At 44.2% G+C, this 25,878-nt stretch overlaps 1 protein-coding gene across 7 annotated transcripts in view; it reads right to left on the reverse strand.

The window, feature by feature from the left end:
• Positions 1 to 21,910, reverse strand: part of SIPA1L2 (signal induced proliferation associated 1 like 2) — a 330,464-nt gene extending 308,554 nt beyond the window's left edge. For 2 of the 7 annotated variants that reach the window (XM_075596856.1, XM_075596853.1), the window contains exon 1: positions 21,504 to 21,908. The gene's annotated coding sequence lies outside the window, so the exon portion shown is untranslated. Of the gene's footprint in view, positions 1 to 21,503 lie in introns of all 7 variants that reach the window. The other 5 variants (XM_075596857.1, XM_075596850.1, XM_075596848.1 and 2 more) reach the window with 5 other exon arrangements.
• Positions 21,911 to 25,878: the final 3,968 nt, after the last annotated feature.

Consider the following 25,878-nt stretch of genomic DNA (forward strand, 5'->3'; position numbering starts at 1 on the left):
TGTACTCAATTTGTCTCTGAATAAATACTGAAACAAAGAATTTGCTCCAGGGACTTATTGACTAAGGTGACACACCTTATCGTCAAGATAGTGAAGGACCTATCTTTAATAATTACCTTAAGGAAGATTACATTCTTATTTTCTGTTTGCCATAAACTACCCAAATATTACTGAAAATATGGGCAATAGAGCAATGTGATCACATAACACAATACACAATAAATGTGATCACATAAACAATACTCTTGTACGCTTAGGAGGATATTTACTAAAGTCTGCCACCTGCAATATTGTGACAAAACCAGTGCAAAACAGTTGCATTAGACATACGTATTGTGACAAACGCCCCTCTTTTGTAGCCCTGACGTCTGTCTGGGCTCTTCATGACATGGTCTTCTAGGGTTAATTAGAGAAATAACAGGATAATACAAAGCATTATATTGCGTAATTCAGGCTTCTGCCTGCTTTATTTTCATCCTCCCTAAGGGACTGCAGCTTTAACAGGTATAAGTAGGAGGCACTCAGTCATTAACCTTCAGCAATTTACTCATATGTCAGTGACACGTTTCACACACTGTCACTTTAAGAAACCAAAGAAATCATAAAAATAAATCCTATCCCTTTCAGGGATCTAACTACACAGCAGAATATGCCTCTCTAATGTTGCTGGGCCAACTAACCTGGTTCCCAAGCTTAAACAATACCCTCTCATTTAGGGTCACTAGATACACAATAATATTCACAGTTTTTAGACATAGCTTAACTGATAGATGGGGGACAGTGTCCCCCAGAGTCCACGCAATTCTTCCGGACAGCAAATGATATGAAGAGGGCGTCCTCCCCGAACTGGATACAGGGGAGCAGTGTGCTCCAGCCTCCAGAAGAGACTGAAAAAGCAACCCTCTCTGCTCTAAATACATGTTCTAGTAATTAGGTGAGCAGGTGAGTGAGTGAGAAACCAACACCCTTGTAAAGTCTGGTATGGATTTCCTATCCACCAGCCTTAGTGACTGTGAATCTGTGGATCAGATCACTTCCACACTAAGTCTGCACTTTCGTCTATAAATAAGACATTATCCTGGGACTATGTGACAGTATCAATAGAAAAAGTTAAACTGCTTTAATGTTTGATAAACATGTTGCTATTTGTTGCAATGGTTGTGTACCAGTTTTACAGCCGGGGCACTTCGTAAATTTATTTTTACAATAAAATGTTTTACCAGGAAGTAATACATTGAGAGTAACCTCTCGTTTTCCAGTATGTCCTGGGCATAGAGTTAAGATGACAAATACATGGTTACAAATAGCTACATAAGTGAACAGGGTATACATTATATAAAAACTATTAATAATATCAGTGATTCACATCATTTAGATGTTATCCCTAGTAGAGGATTGTTTTTTTTTTTTTTTTTAAATGTTGATTGCAAACATAATTCTTTTCTTTCTGTATATAATGATGGAATGTCAATTACACCATGGAGATATTTAATATTTCACATTCCAGTTTGACATCTAATTTTCATTCTTTTGTAAGATTATGGGTTTTACCTCATCTAAAACCCTTTTTATTGTAAGACTGTCTAACAAATAGACAACTTATTTTTTTTAATTGCTCTTTTGGAATATCTGCCAGATGTCTACTTTGCAGAAAAAGGGCACTGTTCTATAACTTTGTCTGTACACATTGAAAAAGGCAAAGTGCAATAAACCAGGGGGAGAAATTGTTCACTTGTCATTTTCTGTCCAGTATAAATACTATAAATAAAAAACACCTAACTCCTGCTTGCTTTCATATCTATAAAAGTAGACAATGTTGTACAAAACGGTTACACCCGGATATTGGTTCATTCTAGCAGTCAGTTTCAAATTGCAAAATAATACAAGAAAGAATTCAAGTAGAGAGACTTCAACTCCCAACACCCTAATCTGTTCTTATCTTTCTAAAGCTAAACTTAGATTCTGCAAGGTCACCTATTGTATTATAGAAAACAATGAGGGATTCAAGCATCCGGACCTTTCTATTGTACGCTCTCCTTCTCTTGGGCTTCCAGGGGTCCTGCTGTCATTGCCAGAGGGGTCGAGTCCACAGTGAAAGAAATGCACACAGTTTAATTGCCTGGTGCTGACAGATGGCTTTTTGGCACCATATTTGGAGTTTGCAGTAATGATGCCACCAACTGGTTGTTTAGTCAGCACTATAGGCCTATTAAACTACAAAATTCCAACCTTTGGTATATACAGAGGAACGTATTAGCAACAGTTTAACCATTGAGAACAAGCTGCAGTTTTCTAATCGCTTCAGAAGCCAAAAAACATTAGAAGCATTATGAACACTTACTGGTGTTGGGGTATAAATCACATTTACAGCCTACAGTACATGTGCTAATCCAGCCATTATTCACAGAACCAAAAATCCTATTGGTTTTATTCATAAATCGGGTCTAGGTATTTATTATTAACAAATGTTTTATGATTTTTTTGGGGCAGAAAAGATAAACACTATTGTTAAGCGCGTTCTTGACTGCCGTAATGTGGAATGCAGTGAATAATTTCCTCTGGCCTTAATAATACATTTTAAAATATATTTTGTCTTGTACAATGCTGACAGTGTACGAAGCGCTGTACATATAATTTTGCATGTACAATGAGTCCCTGCTTCATAGAGTATAAAATATAATTTTGTTGACCGAGGCACAGCGAAATGGAGTGATTTACCCAATGCCATTAATCACTGACACTCAAGGTTTTAACAGCGCTTTTTAGTTAGCCACATCTCTAAAAAATTTAGAAAAATAAATGCCGTCTCTTCTAGAACCAAATTAAACTAAGGGCAGTGGTATGTTTCATAGGTTAACTGTAAGAGCTTAGCTCTTTTAAAAATAAAGAAAAAAACATTTGTATTGTTAAATGCTTTTTTTCTAACATTTAATATTTCCATGGTTTATAAAAAAATTTAAAAAAAAAACATTTGAAGGGTCTTTGTCACAGGAGACCAGGTTATTTACACCTTTTTACAGGGATCATTCATTGGGCAAAACAAGGTAGTGAAATACATTTTCATTTATTCGGCATATATTCGCTTACACGCAATGAAACACAAAATACAGACTAAAAGACACACTGACTTTGGGGCTGGGGTTGAAAACTATACTTTCTTAGGCCCAGGACATAGTGCACTCAGCGTCGCTGAGCCGCGGTGAACAGATGCACAAAGCCCTTGCATCTGTTATCAGCGCGGCTATAGTTTCTCCCTCCGCATGCTTGCTGATGCGTGCGGAGGCTGAGAAACTTCCCCGAGACAGGCAAGTTTGAAATTTGCTGCTCGGGGAAGCGGAGGAGCGGTCACGTGACCGCTCCCATCCAATGGGTCTGCAGCCGGTCCGGCATTGTAAGCACAGTGTGTGTGGGTGTATGTGTGTGTATGTGTGTGTGTGTGTATGTGTGTGGTGTGTGTGCATGTGCATGTGTGTGTGTGCATGTGTGTGCATGTGTGTGCATGTGTGTGCGTGCATGTGTGTGCATGCATGTGCGTGTGTGCATGTGTGCATGTGTATGTATGTGTGCGTGTATGTGCATGTGTGTGCGTGTATGTGTATGTGTATATGTATGTGCATGTGCATGTGTGTGCATGTGTGTGCATGTTTATGTGTGCGTATGTATGTGTATGTGTGTGTGCGTGTGTGTGTGCGTGTGTGCGTGTGTGTATGCGTATGTGTGTGTGTATGTGTATGTGTGCATGTGTGTGTGTGTGTGTGTGTGTGTGTGTGTGTGTGTGTGCGAATATATTTAGCAAAGTTGCACAATGTTAATAAATAATTTATTCTCACATGCCGTTTTTTTTTTAATTTTTAAAATATTATATAATATACACACACACACACACACACACACACACACACACACACACACACACACACACACACACACACACACACACACACACACACACACACACACGTTCCCCAGTGACACACAAACACACAGACCACTTCAAAGTGACACACACACACACTGACAGCTACCAAGTGACACACACCTAGTGATACCCGCCTCCCAAGCGCGCTTGCTGTCTCCTCTGCCAGGACAGCAAAAAGCTCCTGGTAGAGCGAGCGGCAGCAAGCAAGAGCGAGCAGCAGCACCTAAGTGCTTACTATGTCCCAGGCCTTAGGTGCAGGAAATTTTGGAAGAGTTTTACCCTGACCGGGACTAAACCCAAAATCTCCTGGAACCCGAATCGGCATAAAATTCCATACGCCACCGCTACGTTCACTTCTGAAAACTTGGTCCCTCCTGAGTCAGCCCAAATATCCTGGAACTCAAAATCGGCATAAAAACACAGCCGCAACCGATACATTAGTTTTTGATTACTTGGTCCCAAAATGCTGGACTTAGGCTGAGTCCCCGCTGGCACTGAGCTCGCTATGCGCTTGGTGCGCTTACCTTCTGCAATGTGAATCAGCACATCCCCTCTCCCCCTGTGCTCGCGCGCGTGCACACACGCTCTCCCAAGCGTTCTGCTTGGGGAGACAAGGGAGAGATGACCCTGCTCTGACAAATGGGAAGTGGGAGGGCTTGTTCTACTCTGCTGTACCAACACACTGACACTGAATTCAGCAGAGAAAAGTGGAAAGGGGGGGGAGCAAACGGACAGAGGGGGAGGGCAAACGGAGTGGTGTGGGGGGAGAAGGGAGAGAGAAAGAGAGAGGGGGATAGAGAGCTAGAGAGGGGGAGAGAGAGAGAGGGGGGGGGAGGGAGAGAGAGAGGGGGGGAGAAGGGGGAGAAGGGGAGGGGGGAAGGGAGAGAAAGAGAGGGGGGAGAAGGGAGAGAAAGAGGAGGGAAGGGAGAGAGAGCAATGGGTGGGGAGAGAGAAAGAGAGAGCAATGGGTGGGGAGAGAGAAAGAGAGAGCAATGGGTGGGGAGAGAGAAAGAGAGAGCAATGGGTGGGGAGAGAGAAAGAGAGCAATGGGTGGGGAGAGAGAAAGAGAGCAATGGGTGGGGAGAGAGAAAGAGAGATCAATGGGGTGGGAGAGAGAGCAATTGGGGGAGAGAGAGAGGGATGAGGGGGATATATCTATATATATATATATATATATATATATATATAAGAGAGACACACACAGACAGCCCCTATACAGCCAATGACACACCCCCTCCCGTAGTAGCCACGCCCCCCGCTCCTGCTCTAAAAATGTTGCAGGACAGCGATCGCTCATGCTTGGTGAGCTGGTGACATCACCGCTCTCCAAGCATGAGCGAACTCAGCAGCAGCGTGGACTCAGCCTTAGGCCGAGTCCATAGAAGCACAGGCCCCGCTGAGCCGTGCGGACGCTCCGCGCTGAGCCCCTGCATCCTCCATGAGGATGTCTTTAGAGGGGGCTCACGTAGAGCGTCCGCAGGCGTGCTGAGGCGCTGGATTTTTCAGCCGACAGCCAAGCTGTTTTTCAGAGCGCTGTCGGCTGAAAACATCCAATCAGCGCGGAGCAGCGTCAACGTCACGGCGCCGTGACGTTGACGTCGGTGCGTCGCGGGCGATTGGCCCAGCGACGTCACTGCCCAGCCTCCCTCAGTCTACTTCCGCCTCCGATCGCGCCCGCATGGGCATGAAATCGTGCAGATTTCAGCAGGCGAGCCTCAGCGTCAGCGCGCCTCAGCCCTGCTATCCCCTCTATGGCCCCAGCCTTAGTCTCTAGCGGGCAGGCTTTTCAGGCTTGAAATCAATTTTATTACAAACAAAGCATCTTTGAAAAACCTGCCCACGCTCTTTCGGCTCTGACTCAAGGGGAACACACAATATGATTTGCTCACGGCTTATTATAGTATTCTCTGCTTCATTCACATAATAGAAGCAGAGCGGACAGCCAATCAGCGCATGGGAACTTTCCCAAGTAGCCAATCGGAGACAAGCCGGCTAGAAAAGCCGGGTCAGCGAGAAATTCAAAACAGCTAAGGGGCATGCGGAAGCCTACCATATACCCCCCAGCCATCCCAATGCCACCCGCTGGGTAGGTTCCACTAGGTCTGGCAGAACAAGTGGCCATTGATCTCTGGACCTAGTACTCCCCCTTTCCCTGCTGACCAAATGTTGTTCACACCTCTGGGCATCCTCTGGCTGCTTTGAACTCCGATGTCCAGCAGACTTACCAGTGCCTATGGGTTTGCACATCGGTTCCGAATATAAAACACATTTTAATAAACACTGAGTCTCTGGGTACAGGGAACAGAAAATGGAAAAATTTACTCTTTTTTTATTTCTGTCTACATGATGTCCACCCATGCTTTCCTTTTAACTGAGGTTGGACTCTCAGACTCCCCAACCTTATGTACAGTTAGGTACCCACAAACCATATACTGTTTGTGGGTCACCTTGGCACTAGCTGGCGTACCTCCCTCAACCTGACTTCTCCTGTGCCTCCTGGGTCAGAGGAATTTGCCAGTACCCGTTGGACAAATCCATAGTGGTCAGATACTTTGCACCCGCAAGCTCATCTAAGAGCTCATCTATCCGGGGGCATGGGATAAGCACCCGACAGTCTGAGCATTGAGCTGCCGGTAGTCCACACAGAACCGAGTGGTTCCATCCTTCTTGGGCACAAGGACTAACGGAGAAGCCCAAGGGCTCCAAGACGGGACAATTACCCATAGGTAACATCTACTATACCTCCCTCTCTATACTCCCCTTCAGGTCTGCTGATACCCTATAGGCATGCTCATGCAAAGGTCTCTGGTCACCAGTGTTACTGGATGGTCAGTGACAGGGCCGCCAACAGGGGGGGACAGAGGGCACTGGCGTCCTGGGCCCCGTGAGTCATGCCCGTTAAAGTAAAAAAAAAAAAAAAGTTTTTTTTTTTTTTAAATGGCGGCGATTCTTCAGCGGGCAAGCAGGGTATCCGTCCTGCTGCCTGTAGGCCCGCCTGTTTCCCCCCCCCCCCACGCTCATCCCCCGCTCCCACCCCTCGCCTCCCAATGTGGGACGGAGGTGATGTGCCATGGGATTGACACTCTGACACTCTGACACTCTGACACTCTGACACTCTGACACTCTGACACTCTGACACTCTGACACTCTGACACTCTGACACTCTGACACTCTGACGAGCAGCTGCAGGGGGGGGGTGTCCTACCTTTCACTGTGGAGCATGGCTGGAGGGGGGAAGCCATCTTGGTCCCTGGCAGCAGGCACCTCACTTCCTGCTCTCACTAACAGGCTCCGCTGTCACTAACCCCACCCTCTGCAGTCAGACCGGCCTCAGCTCTGTTCCTTCTCTCCTCTCTGCCTGCAGGGGATCGCATCAAACTGCTGCCGATCCTTCCCTAATAGGCAGAGGGGGTTGGAGGGGGGGCCATCACAATGCTAGCGCTCAGGAGGGGGTGGGGAGCGTGTCAAAATGCTGGCGCTCCTTCCCTCCTGTGTCTGCAGAGCAGGCTGGGGGGGAGGAGGGCAAAGCGGGCCGTATATTGTGCAGGCCTGGTGTAGATAGTACAACAATTTTATTAAACAAAACGGCTACAACAGCCAAAAGAACACTCACATGTGAATGCTGCATAAAAAACATTAGGATGCCGTCCGCTACTTGTAATGGAGCCTCCTTAGTGCCGCAACCACCTGAGCGTTGGTACCGACCCTCTGCAGTGGGCTCCGTTGTGTAAGCTCCCGTGCTAGCTCCTGCTGCTGCTCGTGGTGTGCTCCGGCGCCAGTCCTGCTGACGTCACACCTTGTGTGTCGACTTCGTGACTGGAGACTCCTCTGGTCGGCGGATCCTGTAACTCCTCCCCCCTAACGCGTTTCGTGACGTGGGGACGTCACTTTCTCAAAGGAATGAGGAGCTAATGCAGATGGTCTCTATTTATACCCTTAAGGGGTGTTAACCCTCTAAAGTGCAATACAAAATATTGACAAGACAAAATGAAATAAAACACTCTTAAAACACTCTAAAAATCATACTGCCTGATCTATATTACCATTGTTTTAGCATGTTTCAAGGGAATAAATATAATCCCTGGGATTAAGAGACATGCTTAGAATCAATGGTGTTCTGACTAATGTATTTGAATGATTGTGCAAAAACCTAATGGAGGTAATTAAATGAGATGTGATTACTCCCTCAAAAATGAGGCTTGGTCAAATTCTATATTAAGACCTTTAGGTGACAGAGTTTTTAATGTATATATCCAGAATCTCTCTCTTCTGGACAAATTATTGAGTCACCTCCCCTCCAATTGGCTTTAAAGCACTCTATTCCCCTTACATATAAATCCTGCAGGATTTTGATTATTAACTATTTTAAAATGATTTGAGACACTATGAGTTTCCAATCCTCTTTTTATATTATATACGTGTTCAGCCAATCTACGTTTGAGGGGTCTTCCCGTCCTCCCCACGGACATTGTAATAGATAAACACAAAATTTACTTTTGCAACTGATGTATGTACTAATATCATATACTTTGTTCGTGACTGTTGGTTGAAATTTGTCACATTTAATACTATAGTTGCATCTGATGCATTTACCGCATAGAAAATATCCCTTTATATTGGCTAACCACGTGTTGTTACATTGTTTAGACCCTGTAGAACAACTGGGTGCCAATGATGCCTTTACGTTTGTAGCTTTCTTATACACGATCTGTGGATTTGGAGATAAAAAAGATTTCAAAATGGGGTCTCGTTCCCCAATGTTTTTTTGAAGGTTCTTAATATTTCTGGAGCCATGCTATTATAACTTGTAATAAATGGTATAAATGCTCCTTTATCTTTTTTACTCTTTTTATCCATATTTATTAATGTGGTCCTATCTATATCATTGACCCTTTCATTAGCTTTATTCACCTTTGTTCTATTGTAATCACGTTCCAAGAATGTATTTCTTAGTTCGGATACTTGTTGGTCATATATGTGCTTCTGAGAACAATTTCTTTTTATTCTTAATGCCTGCCCCTGAGGGATATTGTTGATCCATTTAGGGTGTTGATGTCTGGATGCTAGGAGGTACGTGTTGGTATCTACCTCTTTATGATAGGTCTTAGTATGCACTATGCCATCTTCTACATATAGGGTAAGGTCAAGAAAATTGATAGACACTGGATCACTATTGGAAGTGAACCTGATATAAAGATTGTTGTTTAGGTGTGTTTGGAAGAGAGCTAGTTCCTCCGGAGTGCCTCTCCAGACACAGCACATCATCAATGAATCTTTTCCAGAGCACCAGGTTTGCACTGAACGGGTTGCCACTCCAAATGTGGTCCCACTCCCACATATCCATGAATATGTTTGCATAACTCAGTGCAAACCTGGTGCCCATTGCGGTGCCGCGCATCTAGAGAAAGAACTCCCCCTCATGACAGAAATAATTGTGTCCGAGAATGTACTTGATCCCCTCCAAGACAAAAGCTTTCAGTTGCTCATCCACATTGGTATCCTGCTCCAATGTTGACTGAATTGCTTTAAGCCCCACTTCATGATCAATGATAGTATATAGAGATACCACGTCACGTCACCCAGATGAGATTTTTGTCCCAGGTGAGTTTAAGGATATTTAACACGTGCGTGGTATCTCTAAGATACAAAGGGATCTTTATGACATACCTCTGTAGGATGTGATCTAGAAACGGAGAAAGGTTAGATGTGAGGGAACCAATCCCCGAGATGATTGGTCTCCCCGGGGGCCTGATAGGATCTTTATGGATTTAGGGAATGAAATAAAAAAAAACGGTATTCTTGGTTCTTCTACAATCAAGAATTCTAGCTCTCTTTTGGTGATTACTCCATCTCCAAATCCTCTTGACCATGATCGATAACTCTTGCTTAAACTGATTTCAATCTAGTTTTCTATATGTGATGTTATCACTAAGAATCCTATTTGCGTCTTCCTTATAGTAACAGGTGTCCATTATTACTAAGCCCCCCCTTTATCAGCTGCTTTAAATACAATGTCACTATTTTCTGCTAAGGATCAGACCACTTCTTTCTCATCTTTAGTTAAATTGTGTTTCCTACTTTTGAAATTTCCCCCCAGAGATTCTAGATCTCCAATCACCATGTCTGTGAAGGTATTTATATAATTACCTTTGACAGCCCTTGGATAAAATGTAGAGCTATTTTGAAGGGAGTAAGAGGTGGTTTACTAGTATTGTTAGTAGTTGAACTCGTCATCATAGACGTCCTGCTCACGGCATCACGTAGAAAATATTTTTTAAACGTGAGTCTCCGTATGAATTTATGGACGTCTACGTATAGTTCAAACATATTAGGGCCACGTACTGGTGCGAAATTTAGACCTCTCTCTAAGACCTTGGTTTCAATCTCCGTGAGATTATGCTCACTCAAATTGAAAATGCTGGTTTTGTTTTCTACCAATTGCATCCTGAGTCGGGTCTTCTTTCTCTTATGCGACCCCCCTCTTTTTCCTCTGAATCGTCTGTTCTCGACCTTTTCCTTTCTATTCTTTTGCTGTCTTGTTTTGTTGTAACTTCCCTCCACTGTTCTCGAAAGGGTTCGTTGTCCCTGCGATGTTCTAAAAAAAATGGGGGTGTCCCTTATTAGTTCTTTCATTGGGCCTGTGGATAGGCGATCCATCTCTGTAATTTCTAAAAACTGGATCCCCCTCTTCTTCCTGATTTCTCTGAGAACCTATTCTGGGCCTCTCAATGCTCTGATGTTTACTTTTATTATTATTTTTGTTTTTAGAAATCCCTATGGACCTTTCTTGTTGGATTCTTTCTTTGTTTTTCTCTTGAACTATATCACTATAGTTAAGGCCCTTACTGGCCTCAATGACTAATGGGACTGCGTCCGGGACAATATCTAAAATCTCAATGTTGGAAACACTTTTATCACTCTTCCAATTCCTCTGTTTCCCTTCATCATAATATTTTTTGTCTCTACTAAACTTCTTTTGTTTTGAAAGTTTTGTCTCTTTCCCTAGTTTATCCATTCTATTGATGGTTCTATCTTCCAGGATTTTATAATTGTTCAACTCCATGAACGGTTCTAATTGTTCTTTGATTCTATTAGAAAAAGGGGAAGGGGAAACACAAAATGGATGTCATCCATTTAATTACCTCCATTAGGTTATTGCACAATCATTCAAATACATTAGTCAGAACACCATTGATTCTAAGCATGTCTCTTAATCCCAGGGATTATATTTATTCCCTTGAAACATGCTAAAACAATGGTAATATAGATCAGGCAGTATGATTTTTAGAGTGTTTTAAGAGTGTTTTATTTCATTTTGTCTTGTCAATATTTTGTATTGCACTTTAGAGGGTTAACACCCCTTAAGGGTATAAATAGAGACCATCTGCATTAGCTCCTCATTCCTTTGAGAAAGTGACGTCCCCACGTCACAAAACGCGTTAGGGGGAGGAGTTACAGGATCCCCCGACAGAGGAGTCTCCAGTCACGAAGGCGACGCACAAGGTGTGACGTCAGCAGGACCGGTGCCGGAGCACACCACGAGCAGCAGCAGGAGCTAGCACGGGAGCTTACACACCGGAGCCCACTGCAGAGGGTCGGTACCAACGCTCAGGTGGTTGCGGCACTAAGGGGGCTCCATTACAAGTAGCGGACGGCATCCTAATGTTTTTTATGCAGCATTCACATGTGAGTTTTCTTTTGGCTGTTGTAGCCGTTTTTTAATAAAATTGTTGTACTATCTACACCAGACCTGCACAACTCGTAAAGTGAGACGGGCCGAACTGCTCCAAGGAAAAAAAATGTGGGCCGCAGGGTAAAATCATCATCATCATCATCATCATCATCTCTGCTCCAGCACCTCACATCCTTCTCCCCCCCTGCACCTCCCATCCCACTCCCCCCCCTGCACCTCACATCAGTCGTCCCCCCTGCACCTCACATCCCTCTCCCCCCCTGCACCTCCCATCCCTCTCCCCCCCCTGCACCTCCCATCCCTCTCCCCCCCCCTGCACCTCCCATCCCTCTCCCCCCCCTGCACCTCCCATCCCTCTCCCCCCCCCCTGCACCTCCCATCCCTCCCCCCCTGCACCTCCCATCCCTCCCCCCCTGCACCTCCCATCCCTCCCCCCCTGCACCTCCCATCCCTCCCCCCCTGCACCTCCCATCCCTCTCCCCCTGCACCTCCCATCCCTCTCCCCCCCTGTACCTCACATCACTCTCCCCCCCTGCACCTCACATCACTCTCCCCCCCTGCACCTCACATCACTCTCCCCCCCTACACCTTACAAGGAAAACAGATTCGGCCGCACAGGTAAAACAGCATTTATTATTCAAAATAACACATTTATTTACGATGTTTACTTGAAACAAAATTACATTTAAAATACTTTCATTCAAATTAATTTGCCCATATCAGCAGCCCCCCACATCTGCAGCCCCCCACAGCCCATGTCTGCAGCCCCCCACAGCTCATGTCTGCAGCCCCCTACAGCCCATATCAGCAGCCCCCCACGTCTGCAGCCCCCCACAGCCCATGTCTGCAGCCCCCCACAGCTCATGTCTGCAGCCCCCTACAGCCCATATCAGCAGCCCCCCACGTCTGCAGCCCCCCACAGCCCATGTCTGCAGCCCCCCACAACCCATGTCTGCAGCCCCCCACAACCCATGTCTGCAGCCCCCCACAGCCCATGTCAGCATCCCCCCTCCCATGTCAGCATCCTCCCTCCCATGTCAGCATCCCCCCACTGGTGTGGTTTGAATGGGGCCCCCCATGCTTATCTGATGTTGGCGGCGGCAGCAGAGGTGATGGCGGCGGCAACAGGAGGCGGCGGCGGACAGAGGTGGCAGCGGCGGCAACAGAGGCAACGGAGGTGGTGGTGGATGGCAGCGGCAACTGTGTTGGCGGCAGGGTGAGGGTCGCGCTATAGTGCTGGAACGCGTCCCCCTGCTGGAGCAGGCGGAGGGAGGTTAGGGGGGAGCGCGCAGATTCACAGACACTGCTGGAGCGCGCTCCTTTCCCTACCAGGCAAGGGGGGGTTGAAGGGGGTCCGTTGTGGGCCGCACGGGGTGCTCCGGCGGGCCGCGGGACGTATGTTGTGCAGGCCTGATCTACACTATCTCTGCTGTACTCTCTCTTCTGGGCCAAATATCACCGGTCATCTGAGAAAATCTAAGGTGAAGGAGATTGAGCAACTGCACGTGGGATTCGTGACAGCTGAGGAGAAGAAGAGGTTAAAGCACAGATTCTCTCAACCACATTTGACAAGAAACATCTTGTAAGTAGACATTCTGTGTCAAGTTCAGTTTAGACCTTACAGTCCAGGCATACTGCGCTATGTTGTGCTTTATCTAACCCATATTAGGGGGAACATTGAGAAGCAGACCGTCAAGAAAATTGTCATCATCCCATATCAAGGAATTGGACAATACAGGCATACCCCGCATTAACATACGCAATGGGACCGGAGCATGTATGTAAAGCGAAAATGTACTTAAAGTGAAGCACTACCTTTTTCCCACTTATTGATGCATTTCTGTACTGCAATCGTTATATACGTGCATAACTGATGTAAATAACGCATGTGTAACACGCTCTATAGTCTCCCTGCTTGCGCACAGCTTCGGTACAGGTAGGGAGCCGGTATTGCTGTTCAGGACGTGATAACAGGCGCATGCGTGAGCTGCCATTTGCCTATTGGGCGATATGTACTTACTCGCGAGTGTACTTAAAGTGAGTGTACTTAAAGCGGGGTATGCCTGTATAAGAACTGTATACCACATGGACTAAGTGTCTCTTCCAGCGCCAGGTATCCTTCCTTTCCATTACCAAGCCGCTGAGATCTACCACATACTTCAGCACCGAAGCATCAGTATTGGTACTGAAGTCTCCCCTTCCCATCCCTCACGGAATAGGTCAAGATGTCCCCTTCTCGATCTACCCCTCATTTCTGCAGAAACGTGCGCTCTATTAACCCAGCCTTTGATTCCACTTTACGCTCCTCCCTCTCCTCTCAGTTCTGCTCCAGACCCTGATAACCTGGTCAGGAACTACAACTCTGCCTTATCCTCCTCTCTTCATCCACATGTCCTGCTTTCTCGCTGCTGTCCTCGCCCTTCTAACCCAAGACTCTGGCTAAATTTCCACACGTGCATGCTGCGTTCCTCCACTCGTTCCTCTGAACGCCTCTGGATGAAATCTCACACTCTTGCAGACTTCCTTCACTACAAATTTATGCTATCCCGTTTCAACTCTGCCCTCTCTCAGGCTAAACAAACCTAGTTTCTTGAAGAATTATGCACGAAATAGGGCAGTAAACAAATAATATAAAAAAGTATCTGCGATGCGCTTGCTTGATCATGACTTTGTATGCATGCATAGCTTTATTTATATAGCGCCTGCAATGTACTTGGCGCTTTACAAAAAGAAAAGCCCTGCCCTGGAGAGTTTACAATCTAATTAACATAATTTTGAATAACTGAAGTGGTAATTGGTGCAGTCAAATGTAGTGTGTAAACATAATATTTTTAAACAATCCTATAAGTGGAGGTGGCTGCATTAGAAAGATTAAAATCACCCTTATAGGGAACATGTAATAATAAACAACTCATCAGCCTTCTTATAACGATTTAACAACAATTGGACTATTTTGCATCTGTTAATGAACAGGTTTCCCTTTTCTTCAGGCCTCGGAATTCAAGCATATCAGATAATTATATGTATCTGCAAGATTAAGTAAGGCTTTATAAACACAATATACTGACATCCAAAGATATTGGTCCATATTTACTAAGCTGTGTTATGGCATAAGACACCTTACAGCACATTCACGCAAATGTGACAGTTCCACTTAGTAAATATGGGCCATTATGGCTACCTTTTAGACTAATGATGGCTATATAATTACTATGCAAAAAAAGAGAGCTCTCAGGGACTGACAAACAGTTTCATCACCAAAAGATATTACAAAACTATTGTAAACCCTTCCAAAATGTTTTTAAAAATACTTTAAAACATTTATATTTACCCATTAAAAAAAAAAAAAAAAAAAAAAAAAAACCTTCTTAATCTACATTTAACCAATTAAATATGACACTTTCGTCTGTCCCTTTAACTTGTTTACACCATGCATTACAAGTGCAGCAATGAGAAGGGGATACTGACATAATCAGGTCAGGCCTCAAGAAGCCTAAACATTTCCTGTTTTTCTCTCTCTTGGAAAAATGTCGCTAATTAGTTTTGAATACATGGTTCAACACATTACAGGCATACCCCGCATTAACGTACGCAATGTAAAGCGAAAATGTACTTAAAGTGAAGCACTACCTTTTCCCCCACTTATCGATGCATGTACTGTACTGCAATCGTCATTTACGAGCATAACCGATGTAAATAACGCATTTGTAACAGGCTCTATAGTCTCCCCGCTTGTGCACAGCTTCGGTACAGGTAGGGAGCTGGTATTGCTGTTCAGGACATGCTGACAGGCGCATGCGTGAGCTGCCGTTTGCCTTTTGGGCGACTTGTCCTTACTCGCGAGTGTACTTAAAGTGAGTGTCCTTAAACCAGGGTATGCCTGTACCTACATTTAATTTACTCAAAGAAATAACCCCATTTCAGCAATGCTAATGTAGCCAACAACTTGCTATGGTGTAAAACTGGTTCAAAGGCACTTGTATGCTTTTTGGTCAGTTTCAGCAATCATTCTGCTTCTTTATTACAGTTGGCTCTTTGAGTGGAATGCTCATACTTCATTTTTATTGTTCTTCATCGTCACTAGAATCCCACAAGATGACATGTTCTGTGTCAACAAATCTTACTTTCAATTACAATTAAAAAAAAATAATAATAATAATGCTGTGTAACTGAACACCACACCGTTTTTGTAAAGGAATCTACATACATCTTTGCTTTAATGGAAACAATTCTCTGTGTTCTTTTAGTAAGCCTACAAATACAACATAGGTTTTTGAAAACCTTAATTGGATTAGTGTCTCCTGAAATTGAGTGCAAGACCACTACTATTTTATGGACTTCGCCAATTTTCATGTAATGCATTCATTTATCCACAGTGAAACATTTTTAAAAGCATTTTTCTAATTTGTAACAAAGCTGATTGCTGACTTATTGTAAACAATCATTTTGGATCCTGTGCATACTATTTTACAGCAGTAGATTGTCACAATAAAAACATGATCAGGATAAAAAGCAGTGAGGGTATATTTGTAAAAAAATTATATACTGATGTTACTTATCAGCTATTGGCACAGTTCCTCTCTCTCAAGTCAGCCATGTCATTTTTTTTCTTGATACTCCAAAGGCGAAATATTTGCCTGTGTCAGAATTTCCAGCTCCGTGTGTATAGCAGTTATGTTTACTCTTCTAAGTAAGGGTCGAAAAAGGATCAGTCTGAACACTGAATTGGAAGCTTCAAGTTAAGACAGCAGAGTTCTTTCTTTACAATTAACAATTTGTTTAAATCCAACCAAAGACTACACAAATTTACATACCTATATACGATAACAGCCTAAAGGTGTACTATTGTTTGTAAATTAAACAGACTAGTTACAGTTTTAATGAGTTTCCAAACATTGAGGTAATTATGTTACAAAGATAAACAAATAAATAATCTGTGAACCACAAGTAATATCAACCTAAGCATAACAGCTGCCAGAAAATGCCATTACAAAATAAGATGTTACTGTTAGGCTGAGATTATAGTGGTGGCGACGGCGCCAAAACAATAACCTGAAGTCCATCGCGGGTGCCCATAGTGCGCGCGGTTCCGACGACAAGGAGACCAAATTTTGAGGTTGCAAAACTTTTTGTTTTGAGACTCAATAGCCACGTGACGTCAGCATTACGTGGAGCGGTTCAGCCAATAATGGCGAACCACTCGCGTGACGTCACTGGCCACACCTTCGCCACGCCCCCTGTCACTTGCATAAAGTGCAGGATTCGCGGTCCATGCACCGCGCAAGTGATGTCACCCGGTCGCCCTGCAGCTTCCTACTATAATCTCGGCCTTATAGGCCTCATTTATGTGCAGAAGTAGATGAATCACACACACACACAAGCTATCCATTTTCGTCAATCGCATTTAGGTTGCAGAAGTTTATTGTTCAATATTTTTCCGTAAGAAACGTGAGCAATATATATATATATATATATATATATATATATATATATATATATATATATATATATATATATATATATATATATATATATATATATATATACATACACACACACACACACACACACACACACACACACACACACACACACACACACACACACACATACAGTCATGTGAAAAAGAAAGTACACCCACTTTGAATTCCATGGTTTTACATATCAGGACAAAATAACAATCATCTGTTCCGTAGCAGGTCTTAAAATTAGGTAAATACAACCTCAGATGAACAACAACACATGATATATTACACTGTCATGATTTAACAAAAATAAAGCCAAAATGGAGAAGCCATGTGTGAAAAACTAAGTACACCTTATGATTCAATAGCTTGTAGAACCACCTTTAGCAGCAATAACTTGAAGTAATCATTTCTGTATGACTTTATCAGTCTCTCACATCGTTGTGGAGGAATTTTGGCCCACTCTTCTTTACAATGTTGCTTCAGTTCATTGAGGTTTGTGGGCATTTGTTTATGCACAGCTCTCTTAAGGTCTCATCACAGCATTTCAATCGGGTTGAAGTCTGGACTTTGACTGGGCCATTGCAACACCTTGATTCTTTTCTTTTTCAGCCATTCTGTTGTAGATTTGCTGGTGTGCTTGGGATCATTGTCCTGTTGCATGACCCAATTTCAGCCAAGCTTTAGCTGTCGGACAGATGGCCTCACATTTGACTCTAGAATACTTTGGTATACAGAGGAGTTCATGGTCGACTCAATGACTGCAAGGTTCCCAGGTCCTGTGGCTGCAAAACAAGCCCAAATCATCACCCCTCCACCACCGTGCTTGACAGTTGGTATGAGATGTTTGTGCTGATATGCTGTGTTTGGTTTTCGCCAAACGTGGCGCTGTGCATTATGGAAAAACATCTCCACTTTGGTCTCGTCTATCCAAAGGACATTGTTCCAGAAGTCTTGTGGTTTTTTCAGATGCAACTTTGCAAACCTAAGCCATGTTGCCATGTTCTTTTTAGAGAGAAGAGGCTTTCTCCTAGCAACCCTTCCAAACAAACCATACTTGCAGTCTTTTTCTAATTGTACTATCATGAACTTTAACATGCTAACTGAGGCCTGTAGAGTCTGAGATGTAACTCTTGGGTATTTTGCAATTTATCTGAGCATTGCACGGTCTGACCTTGGGGTGAATTTGCTGGGACGTCCACTCCTGGGAAGATTGGCAACTGTCTTGAATGATTTACACTTTTGAATAATCTTTCTCACTGTAGAATGATGGACTTTAAATTGTTTGGAAATGGCCTTATAAGCCTTCCCAGATTGATGGGCAGCAACAATTGCTGATGTCTTTCCTCCTTAGCATTGTGTTAACACACACCTGAATGCTCCAGACCAGCAATCTGCTAAAACTTCGGCTTTTATAGAGGTGACACTTGCTGATGATCAATTAATCAGGGGCATTTGATTAGCAGCACCTGTCTGCTACTTAGCATCTTAATTCCTATGGAAGCAGTAAGGGTGTACTTAGTTTTTCACACATGGCTTCTCCATTTTGACTTTATTTTTGTTAAATAAATCATGACACGGTGTAATATGTCATGTGTTGTTGTTCATCTGAGGTTGTATTTAACTAATTTTAAGACCTGCTAAGGTACAGATAATTGTTATGTCCTGATATGTAAAACCATAGAATTCAAAGAGGGTGTACTTTCCTTTTCACATGTGTGAACACACATACACACATACCTAAAGGGAGGGGTGCATACTGTCAAAAAAGATACAGAAAAAGGATAAAAGGGACAGGCACTCCTAGATCCAAAAAAGTGAAATTTATTGACTCAACGTTTCGTCCCCACTGGCTCTTGAGAAAGGTCCCTGTGGGGACCGAAACGTTGAGTCAATAAATGTCACTTTTTTGCATATGGGAGTGCCTGTCATATATAATATGTATTATACATACATCAAAATATCATACTGTACCAATACCCTACAAAATAGCACTTAAGACTCATTTGATCATGGTACTAAAAGTTAACAAAGATTTCTGGGTACAAACACAAATATGACAACGGTGTTGCAAAGTGACATGACAGCAGCTTCAACATTGCTGTGTTCGATAACAGATTATTTTACATTTTTATAAACAAAATATATACATAGATCATGTATGATGAATATTTATTAGAAATAAAAAACTATTTGGGGACAATACACGTGTGCTCTAATGTGTGATGTAAACAACAGACAATATACAGTTTGAATCAATGGACATCGCTAACATTGATCAACTTGAGACAGGCTAGGAGCATCACTGTCTGATAGAACAAAGCCATCTAGTGTTTTTATTTAGAAGTAAAAAAATACAGACAACTAAAAAGCATAAAATTGTGCAGCACAGTACAGTTTGTAAATAAATGCAATAGGATACCTTTTTTTTTTTTTTTTTAAGCAATCAGCCATATAAGACATGTAGGGTTTCCCATGGCTTCTCATTGCGCATGCCCACAATGTAACATTCTAAGATTATAAAATGGCAAGCTATCAAGTGGAGTGCCTTAGTGAACCATATGTATTGCAACTTAAAAGCTTATAAAAGTCCAGACACCCAACAGTGTAAGAATTGATCAATAACCAGCTCTCATAGATAAACTGGCTAAATTATTTACTGACTTTAGACTCAGGTGTACTGCTGCAAAGCGTTATGGAATAAAGCACTCCAGCGTGCAGAGACAATAAAAGATATGTACTACAGCATCCGGCTGCATTCATCATATGTTATTTACTTTGCATGCCCCAGCCCTACCATACACGGTTCTAAATTATTAACAAGTCACACATGTTAATTACAAAAACTGTTTTCTCATTTATAGGTGCCAAATTAAACACTCCTCAGCCCTTTATAATGTGGAACGCATATTTATAAACATGAAACAATATTTTTCCGAGTGCAACTTTATTTTTGCACCAAAGTAAACGAGTAATGATTTAACAAAAAAAAAAAAGTGTGTATGTGTATGTGTGTATATATGTATATGTATATGTATATGTATATGTATATATATATATATATATATATATATATACACATACATACACACACACACACACACACACACATACAAACATATACACACAGACCTATATAGAACAATCCTTGTTATTTGGAGGAGACATCTTAAAATCTCTTTGAAACCTGTAATTTTTATTCCCATTCAGAATGATCCAATCCACTGGTGGTACGAGGAGATAAAGTGACTTACTCAATGTCACAAGGAATGGACACTGGGATTTGAACGGGTACATTTGATGTAAGAAACAGTAGCATTACCCCTCGACCATCACTTAAATTAATGAGAACAAGAAAATAGTATTACTGTCTTCTAAAAATTACGCATCGGCTCATTATGACCTTGATTGTGAAAGTCACTTGATCTCCGTGTGCATCTATCACTACCTACAGGATTGTAAACTCCTCTGGCTTGGATTCATTATTCCTTGCGATGATTATATGCACAGTAATATATACACTTACACTTGGCAACAAAATAAAAGCAGCTTATCAAAATCAGTAGTAAATATGCAATATATGGAGTTTCTATATATTTTTTTCTTATTTTATATGTCGCTTCAAAGAAAAAAAATGTCATGACTTGAAAAAAAAAAAAAACATAATATTTTCTGGTAGGCATAAGCATTTTGAAAACTATGTGCAGATAGGAATCTCTCCCTGTTTATTAACATCATGCAGTATTCAAACAATTACTGTACACTTATTTCTTTGGTGCACTTTGACCTGTAGTCAAAAGATATACACCCTGATCCCTCTCTCGGGAGATGCCAAGATCTGTTTTTCTGAGTCTTAGGGGAGTTGTGAAGATGTATTGCTTTCGTGTCTCTATAGAGATGCAGATATTTATTTTTTACTTTGATTTCTATATCAAAAGATGTAAAATTATTGTTTCATTGCGATTTCTCTATACAGAGGATTAGGGATTGCTGACTGATTTCCCGATTAAGAAATGTCGAGATTTATAATAATTGTTTCGTTAATACATCCTTATTGTCCATGATCTCTCTCTGTAGGAGGTGTACATATATGCAACTGTAGTTTCTTGAAGAGTGCATACATGTATGTCTCTTCTATGCCGTAAGTACTACACTGCAAATCATCTCACCTTACCATCTATATAGTTGGGTAGTTGCTCCTACCAGGCCCCGAGTTGACGCAAATTTTTCCACGGAAAGGTGCGAATGCCTGTTCCCAAGATGTCTCGGGTATAACAAATACAAGTATATCTTTAACATGTCTAGCACTGCATGAGCTCTTAATAGAACAGACCTAATCGTGCTCAGCATAACATCAAATACCCAAGCTGCGCGCATGTATACATATATATATATATAGACATAAATACACACATACATGACTTACCTACTTATTGGTGCAATGTCCCAGTACCTCCGGAACCTCTCTCTCCTTGGATGCTCAGTCCCAGATTGCACTGTGCGCTATCTCGGTGTACAGTATTTAACCAGTCAGAGCTTGGGGTTTAGATAGTGTGTGCTAATTATCATGGCACTGCACCGGTTGCTCACTGGATATTAACTTGCCCTACACCCAGGCTACACAATCTCTCCAGTCCGGAGACCCTCCCCACTCGTACACAGTGCAGATACAGCCTGAGTAAGGAATGAGGAGGATAAACATTAGGCGAAGAAGAGGCTGTTTTCTCTCCCAGCTTCTGATTGCCGCTTCTATACTTTCAACCCAAGCAGCTGCTGCCGAGCCGCCTCTACGTGCCCTCTGCTGGCCGCTCTGCAAGCAGCACCAGGACTGCCAAAGCCCCGCCCAACAACAGCCGCCTAAACAGTGCCAGTGCCGCCGCCGCCGCGCCCCTCTGGCCTCCTTGTTGGTTCTGTGGCAACAGAACCCGCCCCCATAATCTCTTCTGCTTCTCCTGTGCATGGCGGTGACTGACAGCAACTGGCCACCAATCACGGCTTCCTTCAGGCATCCTGAGTTTGTGGTTTGTTGTTCTGGTGAAAAAAGCGAGTGCAGTCATTCAGCCTCCCAGAATATGCACCTTAGCTTTAAATCATATGCACTTCCCTCGTGCAGATATACTGTAGCCCCCTTTCCCTATGACTAAGGGAACTATGTGTGCTGCTTGCTCACAGGAGGCTTAATTACAGTAGAAAATAATACACACAGGTATAAAACAATTGGTTTACTAACACACACACATATAACAATAACAATGCCCCAATGCAATACCCACACAATACCCAACACCAACAGTGAGTCCCCCAAAGTACTGAGGGTGCCCTGGCACCTGTAACCCGATGTCCGCACGAGCACGAGCAACCCCTTGTGTTGTGAGGGTGCACTGTGGGTACCTTCCTGGCTACGACCAGGGTATGGTTGTCACAGGAGACCAGACATTTACACCTTTTTACCAGGATCATCAGGGCCGCCAACAGAAATCATGGGGCCCAGGACAAATGAAAGGAGCAGCCCTCCCCCCCCCCCGAATCCATAGTGCCCCCCAACGAAACAAAAACGCCCCCCCCGAACCCATAGCACCCCCTCCCCCGAACCCATAGCGCATCTATATGGGTGGGTGACTGGGTGTGTGACTGGGAGGGTGGGTGAGTGAGTGACTGGGTGGGTGAGTGAGTGGGTGGGTGACTTGGTGGGTGACTGGGTGGGTGGGAGAGTGCGTGGGTGGGTGGGAGAGTGCGTGCGTGAGTGGGTTGGAGAGTGGGTGGGAGTGACAGCGACTGGGTGGTGGGTGACAGCGACTGGGGGGTGGGTGACAGCGACAGGGGGGTGGGTGACAGTGACAGGGGGTGGGTGACAGCGACAGGGGGGTGGGTGACAGCGACAGGGGGTGGGTGACAGTGACTGGGTGGTGGGTAACAGTGACTGGGTGGTGGGTGACAGTGACTGGGTGGTAGGTGACAGTGGGTGGTGGGTGACAGTGACTGGGTGGTGGGTGACAGTGACTGGGTGGTGGGTGACAGTGGGTGGTGGGTGACAGTGACTGGGTGGTGGGTGACAGTGACTGGGTGGTGGGTGACAGTGGGTGGTGGATGACAGTGGGTGGTGGGTGACAGTGACTGGGTGGTGGGTGAAAGTGACTGGGTGGTGGGTGACAGTGACTGAGTTGAGTGACTGGGTGGGGTGGGTTGAGTGACTGGGTGGGGTGGGTTGAGTGGGTGACTTACCCTGACCGGGTGGGTGCTGCTTCCTGCTTCCTTGCCGCTTCCCCCCCTGCCCCCGATTTCCCCCTGGCAGCTGCCCGGGGCGGGAGGTGGGCACAGGGGGGGGAGCGTGGGAGGTGGGAGGTGGGCTCGGGGAATGCACAGGAGGGGGGCGCACGGGAGGTGGGCAGCTGGGAGGGGCGAGATGCCGGGCGGCTGCAGCATCCTCCACGGCTGCTGCTGCTGGCGCGCAGGAAGTAAGCTCTGGGGGCGGGGCGCAAGGCTATCAGGCGGCTGCAGCCAATGGGGAGCGCAAATTCCAAGCGCCAAACCAACAGCGGCAAATTCAAAGATGCTCTGTATTGAATAGACGCGAGCCGGCTTCAAAGATTTTGACTCAAGAATTCTTCTAAGTCCCACTTCTGAAGAACGTAGCGGTCGCGGCTGGCATTGCATGCCGAAATCCGTTCCAGGACTTTTGTGAGTATCTCCCGGTCATTGGATAGGGCTCCTACAGAGGTCTTTTTTGAGAATTTCATTTAAAGGACAAGTTTATTTGTTAACCCTGTTCCCAGTATGTGTGTTAACCCTGTAAATTGTGTTACATTGTGTGTATGTCTTTTCCTGAAATAAATTACAATTTATTTTACCTCCTTGCTTTGCTCAATGAATGATCCCGGTCTAAAAAGGTGTTTATAAACCTGGTCTCCCGTGACAAGTGCTGATTACCTGTTTGGCACAGGAGAGCTGAGGTACCCGTGATGGTTTGGGGAAAGACAGGCAGACTTTTAGGGATTCCTCTGGTTCTTCTTCTTGGTGACAGCGCTTCCAGACATACTGTAGGGGGCTTCAACTTAGCTGAAAGCGGTCCTCGCTATGACAGTCCTTACTCACAATACTCCCTCCACACAGACTGCCGCAGAGACAGAAGTATACAGTAATTGAGGATGATCTTTATTACAGCAGCCACTGTGATGTTGCTACAGCGAATACTTTAGTTGGTAAGGTAGACCATGAAGGACTGAGCATGTCTTTCTCTCCGAGCCGGGAGGAGAGTTCAGGGTTCCTACCCAATGAGAGATAGTTGGAACCCCAATCACAGACTGAAGGATTCACCCCTAAGGGGCTGAACTTCAAACTATAATTTAGGCACTTCCTTCCTGTAGCTCAAAGAGGGAGGGCCCAGCACATGCACCATCACTCATGTCACTCAGGAAGTCAGCATGAGGAGGGGGAAAACCCCATAGGACAGATTGTCACAGCCTGTGTCTTACTAGAACTTACATGACAGGGTAGGTAGATAGCTGGACCAGCCACCACTATACTCTCCCCTAGGTGAAACATCCAACGACCTCTCTTGGATCCAATGTGGGTACCATCCATCCACCTGGTTTCTGCAAACAAATACAGGTTATAGCAGATGTACAAATAACCTCATACTGTACAGTTTACTAACCCTTTATCATCCACTGATGACAGCAATGATACTTAGATAACTTGTTCTCCCAACGGGAAGATACAAGAAAAACCCTCACTTATAATATTTTGGGTCCGGCTTCTTGACCACCCTCCGATCGAATAACTTGGTCAAGATATAATATACCTTAGGAGGACTAGCGCACTGTCTAAACTCTACTCTATCTTTAAAAATACATGTGACCTCTCACGGCACACCAGGTTTATTAAAAGCTCTATCCTGGATCTCATCCTACCTCTCCCATCGTACTTTTAGTGTCTCTTCTGCTAACACCTCCTCCTCCTCTATTGATCTCTCTGTGGGGGTACCCCAGGGCTCTGTCCTGGGACCTCTTCTCTTTTCTCTGTACACACTCTCTCTAGGTGACCTAATAACATCTTTTGGGTTTAATTATCACCTCTATGCCGACGACACACAAATATACTTTTCAACACCTGACCTTACACCTGCTGTACAAACCAAAGTTTCTGAATGTCTCTCTGCTATATCATCCTGGATGGCCCTCCGACGCCTTAAACTCAACATGGCTAAAACAGAGCTCCTCATACTTCCTCCCAAACCTGGCCCTACTACCTCCTTCCACATTACTGTTGGAACTACAATCATTCACCCAGTAGCCCAAGCACGCTGCCTAGGGGTCACATTCGACTCCTCTCTCACATTCGCCCCTCACATTCAAAACATTTCTAAAACTTGTCGCTTTTTCCTCCGCAATATAACTAAGATACGCCCTTTCCTCTGTTGTTCGACTGCTAAAACTCTGACTCAGGCCCTCATTCTCTCCCGTCTTGATTACTGTAACCTCCTGCTGTCCGGCCTTCCTGCCTCTCACCTGTCTCCCCTACAATCTATCCTAAATGCTGCTGCCAGAATCACTCTACTCTTTCCTAGATCTGTCTCAGCATCTCCCCTCATGAAATCCCTCTCCTGGCTTCCGATCAAATCCCGCATCTCACACTCCATTCTTCTCCTCACTTTTAATGCTTTACATTCTTCTGCCCCTCCTTACATCTCATCCCTAATTTCTCGGTATGCACCATCCAGACTCTTGCGTTCTTCTCAAGGATGTCTTCTTTCTACCCCCTTTGTATCTAAAGCCCTCTCCCGCCTTAAACCTTTTTCACTG

Source organism: Ascaphus truei, chromosome 4 (genome assembly GCF_040206685.1).
Source record: "Ascaphus truei isolate aAscTru1 chromosome 4, aAscTru1.hap1, whole genome shotgun sequence".
Lineage (NCBI taxonomy): Eukaryota > Metazoa > Chordata > Amphibia > Anura > Ascaphidae > Ascaphus > Ascaphus truei.